Below are 10,000 nucleotides of genomic sequence, written 5' to 3'. Positions count from 1 at the left end.
ATTTACAAAATTTCTGCACACACAAAAGATAACTGTCCAATATTTTTAAATTTGGAAAAAAAACGTTCTGCATATAATGATTAATATCTCCGAAATGGAGCATGCTACAAGCTTACAACCGAATGCAATTGAAAGCAGAGACCCAGAGCTTTCATTTAATGTCCATTAACCCCGGTTTTAAACGCAGTATCATGTCTGCCATCATAAGAATGTGTCCAATATTTTGGAATATTGACAACACGGATGGCATATTTTCATTAATATCTCCGAAACGGTGCATACTAAAATCTTAAAACCCAATGCAAGTGAAAGCAGAGACCCAGAGGTTTCATTTAATGCCCAATAACCCCGGTTTTAAACGCAGTATCATTTCTGCCATCATAAGAATATGAGTCCAATATTTTGGAAAATTGACCAAACGGATGACATATTTTCATTAATATCTCCTAAACGGTGCATACTGCAAACTTAAAACCCAATGCATTTGAAAGCAGAGACCCAGAGCTTTCATTTAATGTCCATTAACCCCGGATTTAAACGAAGCATTTTATCTACCATCATAAGAATAAATGTCCAATATTTTGGAATGTTGAGTAAGTGGATGACATATTTTCATTAATTTCTCCAAAACGGTTGAAGCTACAAGCTTAAAACCCAATGCATGTGAAAGCAGAGACCCAGAGCTTTCATTTAATGTCCATTAACCCCGGTTTTAAACGCAACATCATGTCTGCCATCAAAAGAATGAGTCCAATATTTTGGAATTTTGACGAAACGGAAGGCATATTTTCATTAATATTTCCAAAACGGTGCATACTACAAGCTTAAAACCAAATGCATGTGAAAGCAGAGACCCAGACCTTTCATTTAATGTCCATTAACCCCGGCTTTAAACGCAACTTCATGTCTGCCCTCATAAGAATATGAGTCCAATATTTTGGAAAATTGACCAAACGGATGACATATTTTCGTTAATTTCTCCAAAACGGTGCATACTACAAGCTTAAAACCAAATGAATGTGAAAGCAGAGACCCAGAGCTTTCATTTAATGTCCATTAACCCCGGGTTTAAAAGCAGCATCATGTCTGCCATCATAAGAATATGAGTCCAATATTTTAGAATATTGACCAAACGGATGACATATTTTCGTTAATTTCTGCAAAACGGTGCAATCTACAAGCTTAAAACCAAATGCATGTGAAAGCAGAGACCCAGAGCTTTCATTTAGTGTCCATTAACCCCGGTTTTAAACGCAGCATCATGTCACCATCATAAGAATATGAGTCCAATATTTTAGAATATTGACCAAACGGATGACATGTTTCCGTTAATTTCTCCAAAACGGTGCATACTACAAGCTTAAAACCCAATGCATATGAAAGCAGAGACCCAGAGCTTTCATTTAATGTCCTTTAACCCCGGTTTTAAACGCAGCATCATGTCTGCCATCAAAGGAAAATGTGTTTAATTTTTTGGAAAATTGACCAAACGAATGACATATTTTCGTTAATTTCTCCAAAACGGTGCAAACTACAAGCTTAAAACCAAATGCATACGAAAACAGAGACACAGAGCTTTCATTTAATGTCCATTAACCCCGGCTTTAAACGGAGCATCAGGTCTACCATCATAAGAATATGAGTCCAATATTTTAGAATATTGACCAAACGGATGACATATTTCGGTTAATTTCTCCAAAACGGTGCATACTACAAGCTTAAAACCCAATGCATATGAAAGCAGAGACCCAGAGCTTTCATTTAATGTCCATTTACCCCGGTTTTAAACGCAGGATCATGTCTGTCATCAAATGAAAATTTGTTTAATATTTAAAAAATTGACCAAACGAATGACATATTTCCGTTAATTTCTCCAAAACGGTGCATACTACAAGCTTAAAACCCAATGCATATGAAAGCAGAGACCCAGAGCTTTCATTTAATGTCCATTAACCCCGGTTTTAAACGCAGCATCATGTCTGCCATCATAAGAATATGAGTCCTATATATTAGAATATTGACCAAAAGGATGACATATTTCCGTTAATTTCTCCAAAACGGTGTATACTACAAGCTTAAAACCCAATGCATATGAAAGCAGAGACACAGAGCTTTCATTTAATGTCCATTAACCCCGGTTTTAAACGCAACATCATGTCTGCCATCATAAGAATGAGTCCAATATTTTCGAATTTTGACGAAACGGATGGCATATTTTCATTAATATTTCCAAAACGGTGCATACTACAAGCTTAAAACCAAATGCATGTGAAAGCAGAGACCCAGAGCTTTCATTTAATGTCCATTAACCCCGGGTTTAAAAGCAGCATCATGTCTGCCATCATAAGAAAATGAGTCCAATATTTTGGAAAATTTACCTAACGGATGACATATTTCCGTTAATTTCTCCAAAACGGTGCATACTACAAGCTTAAAACCAAATGCATGTGAAAGCAGAGACCCAGAGCTTTCATTTAATGTCCATTAACCCCGGTTTTAAACGCAGCATCATGTCACCATCATAAGAATATGAGTCCAATATTTTAGAATATTGACCAAACGGATGACATATTTTCGTTAATTTCTCCAAAACGGTGTATACTACAAGCTTAAAACCAAATGCATGTGAAAGCAGAGACCCAGAGCTTTCATTTAATGTCCTTTAACCCCGGTTTTAAACGCAGCATCATGTCTGCCATCAAATAAAAATGTGTTTAATATTTTGGAAAATTGACCAAACGAATGACATATTTTCGTTAATTTCTCGAAAACGGTGCAAACTACAAGCTTAAAACCAAATGCATATGAAAGCAGAGACCCAGAGCTTTCATTTAATGTCCATTAACCCCGGATTTAAAAGCAGCATCATGTCTGCCATCATAAGAATATGAGTCTAATATTTTAGAATATTGACCAAACGGATGACATATTTCCGTTAATTTCTCCTAAACGGTGCATACTACAAGCTTAAAACCCAATGCATGTGAAAGCAGAGACCCAGAGCTTTCATTTAATGTCCTTTAACCCCGGTTTTAAACGCAGTATCATGTCTGCCATCAAATAAACATGTGTTTAATATTTTGGAATATTGACCAAACGAATGACATATTTTCGTTAATTTCTCGAAAACGGTGCAAACTACAAGCTTAAAACCAAATGCATATGAAAGCAGAGACCCAGAGCTTTCATTTAATGTCCATTAACCCCGGATTTAAAAGCAGCATCATGTCTGCCATCATAAGAATATGAGTCTAATATTTTAGAATATTGACCAAACGGATGACATATTTCCGTTAATTTCTCCAAAACGGTGCATACTACAAGCTTAAAACCCAATGCATATGAAAACAGAGACCCAGAGCTTTCATTTAATGTCCTTTAACCCCGGTTTTAAACGCAGCATCATGTCTGCCATCAAATAAAAATGTGTTTAATATTTTGGAAAATTGACCAAACGAATGACATATTTTCGTTAATTTCTCCAAAATGGTGCAAACTACAAGCTTAAAACCAAATGCATATGAAAGCAGAGACCCAGAGCTTTCATTTAAAGCCCATTAACCCCGGTTTTAAACGCAGCATCATGTCTGCCATCATAAGAATATGAGTCCAATATTTTAGAATATTGATCAAACGAATGACATATTTTCGTTAATTTCTCCAAAACGGTGCAATCTACAAGCTTAAAACCGAATGCATGAGAAAGCAGAGACCCAGAGCTTTCATTTAAAGCCCATTAACCCCGGATTTAAAAGCAGCATCATGTCTGCCATCATAAGAATATGAGTCCAATATTTTAGAATATTGATCAAACGAATGACATATTTTCGTTAATTTCTCCAAAACGGTGCAAACTACAAGCTTAAAACCAAATGCATGAGAAAGCAGAGATCCAGAGCTTTCATTTAATGTCCATTAACCCCGGTTTTAAACGCAGCATCATGTCACCATCATAAGAATATGAGTCCAATATTTTAGAATATTGACCAAACGGATGACATATTTCCGTTAATTTCTCCAAAACGGTACATACTACAAGCTTAAAACCCAATGCATATGAAAGCAGAGACACAGAGCTTTCATTTAATGTCCTTTAACCGCGGTTTTAAACGCAGCATCATGTCTGCCATCAAATGAAAATGTCTTTAAAATTTTGGAAAATTGACCAAACGAATGACATATTTTCGTTAATTTCTCCAAAACGGTGCAAAGTACAAGCTTAAAACCAAATGCATATGAAAGCAGAGACCCAGAGCTTTCATTTAAAGCCCATTAACCCCGGTTTTAAACGCAGCATCATGTCTGCCATCATAAGAATATGAGTCCAATATTATAGAATATTGATCAAACGTATGACATATTTTCGTTAATTTCTCCAAAACGGTGCAAACTACAAGCTTAAAACCAAATGCATATGAAAGCAGAGACCCAGAGCTTTCATTTAATGTCCATTAACCCAGGATTTAAAAGCAGCATCATGTCTGCCATCATAAGAATATGAGTCTAATATTTTAGAATATTGACCAAACGGATGACATATTTCCGTTAATTTCTCCAAAACGGTGCATACTACAAGCTTAAAACCCAATGCATATGAAAGCAGAGACCCAGAGCTTTCATTTAATGTCCATTAACCCCGGTTTTAAACGCAGCATCATGTCTGCCATCATAAGAATATGAGTCCAATATTTTAGAATATTGATCAAACGAATGACATATTTTCGTTAATTTCTCCAAAACGGTGCAATCTACAAGCTTAAAACCGAATGCATGAGAAAGCAGAGACCCAGAGCTTTCATTTAATGTCCATTAACCCCGGTTTTAAACGCAGCATCATGTCACCATCATAAGAATATGAGTCCAATATTTTAGAATATTGACCAAACGGATGACATATTTCCGTTAATTTCTCCAAAACGGTACATACTACAAGCTTAAAACCCAATGCATATGAAAGCAGAGACACAGAGCTTTCATTTAATGTCCTTTAACCGCGGTTTTAAACGCAGCATCATGTCTGCCATCAAATGAAAATGTCTTTAAAATTTTGGAAAATTGACCAAACGAATGACATATTTTCGTTAATTTCTCCAAAACGGTGCAAAGTACAAGCTTAAAACCAAATGCATATGAAAGCAGAGACCCAGAGCTTTCATTTAAAGCCCATTAACCCCGGTTTTAAACGCAGCATCATGTCTGCCATCATAAGAATATGAGTCCAATATTATAGAATATTGATCAAACGTATGACATATTTTCGTTAATTTCTCCAAAACGGTGCAAACTACAAGCTTAAAACCAAATGCATATGAAAGCAGAGACCCAGAGCTTTCATTTAATGTCCATTAACCCAGGATTTAAAAGCAGCATCATGTCTGCCATCATAAGAATATGAGTCTAATATTTTAGAATATTGACCAAACGGATGACATATTTCCGTTAATTTCTCCAAAACGGTGCATACTACAAGCTTAAAACCAAATGCATATGAAAGCAGAGACCCAGAGCTTTCATTTAAAGCCCATTAATCCCGGTTTTAAACGCAGCATCATGTCTGCCATCATAAGAATATGAGTCCAATATTTTAGAATATTGATCAAACGAATGACATATTTTCGTTAATTTCTCCAAAACGGTGCAATCTACAAGCTTAAAACCAAATGCATGAGAAAGCAGAGATCCAGAGCTTTCATTTAATGTCCATTAACCCCGGTTTTAAACGCAGCATCATGTCTGCCATCATAAGAATATGAGTCCAATATTTTAGAATATTGACCAAACGGATGACATATTTCCGTTAATTTCTCCAAAACGGTACATACTACAAGCTTAAAACCCAATGCATATGAAAGCAGAGACACAGAGCTTTCATTTAATGTCCTTTAACCGCGGTTTTAAACGCAGCATCATGTCACCATCATAAGAATATGAGTCCAATATTTTAGAATATTGACCAAACGGATGACATATTTCCGTTAATTTCTCCAAAACGGTACATACTACAAGCTTAAAACCCAATGCATATGAAAGCAGAGACACAGAGCTTTCATTTAATGTCCTTTAACCGCGGTTTTAAACGCAGCATCATGTCTGCCATCAAATGAAAATGTCTTTAAAATTTTGGAAAATTGACCAAACGAATGACATATTTTCGTTAATTTCTCCAAAACGGTGCAAAGTACAAGCTTAAAACCAAATGCATATGAAAGCAGAGACCCAGAGCTTTCATTTAAAGCCCATTAACCCCGGTTTTAAACGCAGCATCATGTCTGCCATCATAAGAATATGAGTCCAATATTATAGAATATTGATCAAACGTATGACATATTTTCGTTAATTTCTCCAAAACGGTGCAAACTACAAGCTTAAAACCAAATGCATATGAAAGCAGAGACACAGAGCTTTCATTTAATGTCCTTTAACCCCGGTTTTAAACGCAGCATCATGTCTGCCATCAAATGAAAATGTGTTTAAAATTTTGGAAAATTGACCAAACGAATGACATATTTTCGTTAATTTCTCCAAAACGGTGCAAAGTACAAGCTTAAAACCAAATGCATATGAAAGCAGAGACCCAGAGCTTCATTTAAAGCCCATTAACCCCGGTTTTAAACGCAGCATCATGTCTGCCATCATAAGAATATGAGTCCAATATTATAAAATATTGATCAAACGAATGACATATTTTCGTTAATTTCTCGAAAACGGTGCAAACTACAAGCTTAAAACCAAATGCATGTGAAAGCAGAGACCCAGAGCTTTCATTTAATGTCCATTAACCCCGGTTTTAAACGCAGCATCATGTCTGCCATCATAAGAATATGAGTCCAATATTTTAGAATATTGATCAAACGGATGACATATTTCCGTTAATTTCTCCAAAACGGTACAATCTACAAGCTTAAAACCAACTGCATGAGAAAGCAGAGATCCTGAGCTTTCATTTAATGTCCATTAACCCCGGTTTTAAAAGCAGCATCATGTCACCATCATAAGAATATGAGTCCAATATTTTAGAATGTTGACCAAACGGATGACATAATTCCGTTAATTTCTCCAAAACGGTACATACTACAAGCTTAAAACCCAATGCATATGAAAGCAGAGACCCAGAGCTTTCATTTAATGTCCTTTAACCTCGGTTTTAAACGCAGCATCATGTCTGCCATCAAATAAAAATGTGTTTAATATTTTGGAAAATTGACCAAACGAATGACATATTTTCGTTAATTTCTCGAAAACGGTGCAAACTACAAGCTTAAAACCAAATGCATATGAAAGCAGAGACCCAGAGCTTTCATTTAAAGCCCATTAACCCCGGTTTTAAACGCAGCATCATGTCTGCCATCATAAGAATATTAGTCCAATATTTTAGAATATTGATCAAACGAATGACATATTTTCGTTAATTTCTCCAAAACGGTGCAAACTACAAGCTTAAAACCAAATGCATGAGAAAGCAGAGATCCAGACCTTTCATTTAATGTCCATTAACCCCGGTTTTAAACGCAGCATCATGTCTCTCATCATAAGAATATGAGTCCAATATTTTAGAATATTGACCAAACGGATGACATATTTCCGTTAATTTCTCCAAAACGGTGCATACTACAAGCTTAAAACCCAATGCATATGAAAGCAGAGACCCAGAGCTTTCAATTAATGTCCATTAACCCCGGTTTTAAACGCAGCATCATGTCTGCCATCATAAGAATATGAGTCCAATATTTTAGAATATTGACCAAACGAATGACATATTTTCGTTAATTTCTCCAAAACGGTGCAAACTACAAGCTTAAAACCAAATGCATATGAAAGCAGAGACCCAGAGCTTTCATTTAATGTCCATTAACCCCGGTTTTAAACGCAGCATCATGTCTGCCATCATAAGAATATGAGTCAAATATTTTAGAATATTGACAAAACGGATGACATATTTACGTTAATTTCTCCAAAACGGTGCATACTAAAAACTTAAAACCCAATGCATATGAAAGCAGAGACCCAGAGCTTTCATTTAATGTCCATTAACCCCGGTTTTAAAGCAGCATCATGTCTGGCATCATAAGAATATGATTCCAAACTTTTAGTATATTGACCAAACGGATAAGATATTTTCGTTAATTTCTCCAAAACGGTGTAAACTACAAGCTTAAAACCCAATGCATGTGAAAGCAGAGACCCAGACCTTTCATTTAATGTCCATTAACCCCGGTTTTAAAGCAGCATCATTTCTGCTATCATAAGAATAAGAGTCCAATATTTTAGAATATTGACCAAACGAATGACATATTTCCGGTAATTTCTCCACAACGGTGCATACAATAAGCTTAAAAACCAATGCATATGAAAGCAGAGACCCAGAGCTTTCATTTAATGTCCATTAACCCCGTTTTTAAAGCAGCATCATTTCTGCTATCATAAGAATAAGAGTCCAATATTTTAGAATATTGACCAAACGAATGACATATTTTCGTTAATTTCTCTAAAACGGTGCACACTACAAGCTTAAAACCCAATGCATGTGAAAGCAGAGTCCCAGAGCTTTCATTTAATGTCCATTAACCCCGGTTTAAAATGCAGCATCATGTCAGCCATGAGAGGAATATGAGTGCATTATTTAAGAATATTGACCAAACGGATGACATAATTTCATTAATATCTCCAAAACGGTGCGAACTACAAGCTTAAAACCAAATGCATGTGAAGGCAGAGACCCAGAGCTCTCATTTAATGACCATTAACCCCGGTTTTAAACGCAGCATCATGTCTGCCATCAAATGAAAATGTGTTTAATATTTTGGAAAATTGACCAAACGAATGACATATTTTCGTTAATTTCTCCTAAACGATGCAAACTACAAGCTTAAAACCCAATGCATATGAAAGCAGAGACCCAGAGCTTTCATTTAATGTCCATTAACCCCGGTTTTAAACGCAGCATCATGTCTGCCATCATAAGAATATGAGTCAAATATTTTAGAATATTGACAAAACGGATGACATATTTACGTTAATTTCTCCAAAACGGTGCATACTAAAAACTTAAAACCCAATGCATATGAAAGCAGAGACCCAGAGCTTTCATTTAATGTCCATTAACCCCGGTTTTAAAGCAGCATCATGTCTGGCATCATAAGAATATGATTCCAAACTTTTAGTATATTGACCAAACGGATAAGATATTTTCGTTAATTTCTCCAAAACGGTGTAAACTACAAGCTTAAAACCCAATGCATGTGAAAGCAGAGACCCAGACCTTTCATTTAATGTCCATTAACCCCGGTTTTAAAGCAGCATCATTTCTGCTATCATAAGAATAAGAGTCCAATATTTTAGAATATTGACCAAACGAATGACATATTTCCGGTAATTTCTCCACAACGGTGCATACAATAAGCTTAAAAACCAATGCATATGAAAGCAGAGACCCAGAGCTTTCATTTAATGTCCATTAACCCCGTTTTTAAAGCAGCATCATTTCTGCTATCATAAGAATAAGAGTCCAATATTTTAGAATATTGACCAAACGAATGACATATTTTCGTTAATTTCTCTAAAACGGTGCACACTACAAGCTTAAAACCCAATGCATGTGAAAGCAGAGTCCCAGAGCTTTCATTTAATGTCCATTAACCCCGGTTTAAAATGCAGCATCATGTCAGCCATGAGAGGAATATGAGTGCATTATTTAAGAATATTGACCAAACGGATGACATAATTTCATTAATATCTCCAAAACGGTGCGAACTACAAGCTTAAAACCAAATGCATGTGAAGGCAGAGACCCAGAGCTCTCATTTAATGACCATTAACCCCGGTTTTAAACGCAGCATCATGTCTGCCATCAAATGAAAATGTGTTTAATATTTTGGAAAATTGACCAAACGAATGACATATTTTCGTTAATTTCTCCTAAACGATGCAAACTACAAGCTTAAAACCCAATGCATTTGAAAGCAGAGACCCAGACCTTTCATTTAATGTCCATTAACCCCGG

This window comes from Atractosteus spatula, unplaced genomic scaffold (assembly GCF_055471065.1).
Source record: "Atractosteus spatula isolate fAtrSpa1 unplaced genomic scaffold, fAtrSpa1.hap1 Scaffold_91, whole genome shotgun sequence".
NCBI lineage: Eukaryota > Metazoa > Chordata > Actinopteri > Semionotiformes > Lepisosteidae > Atractosteus > Atractosteus spatula.
The sequence above is the reverse complement of the archived record's forward strand: the minus strand, read 5'-3'. Positions refer to the sequence as shown.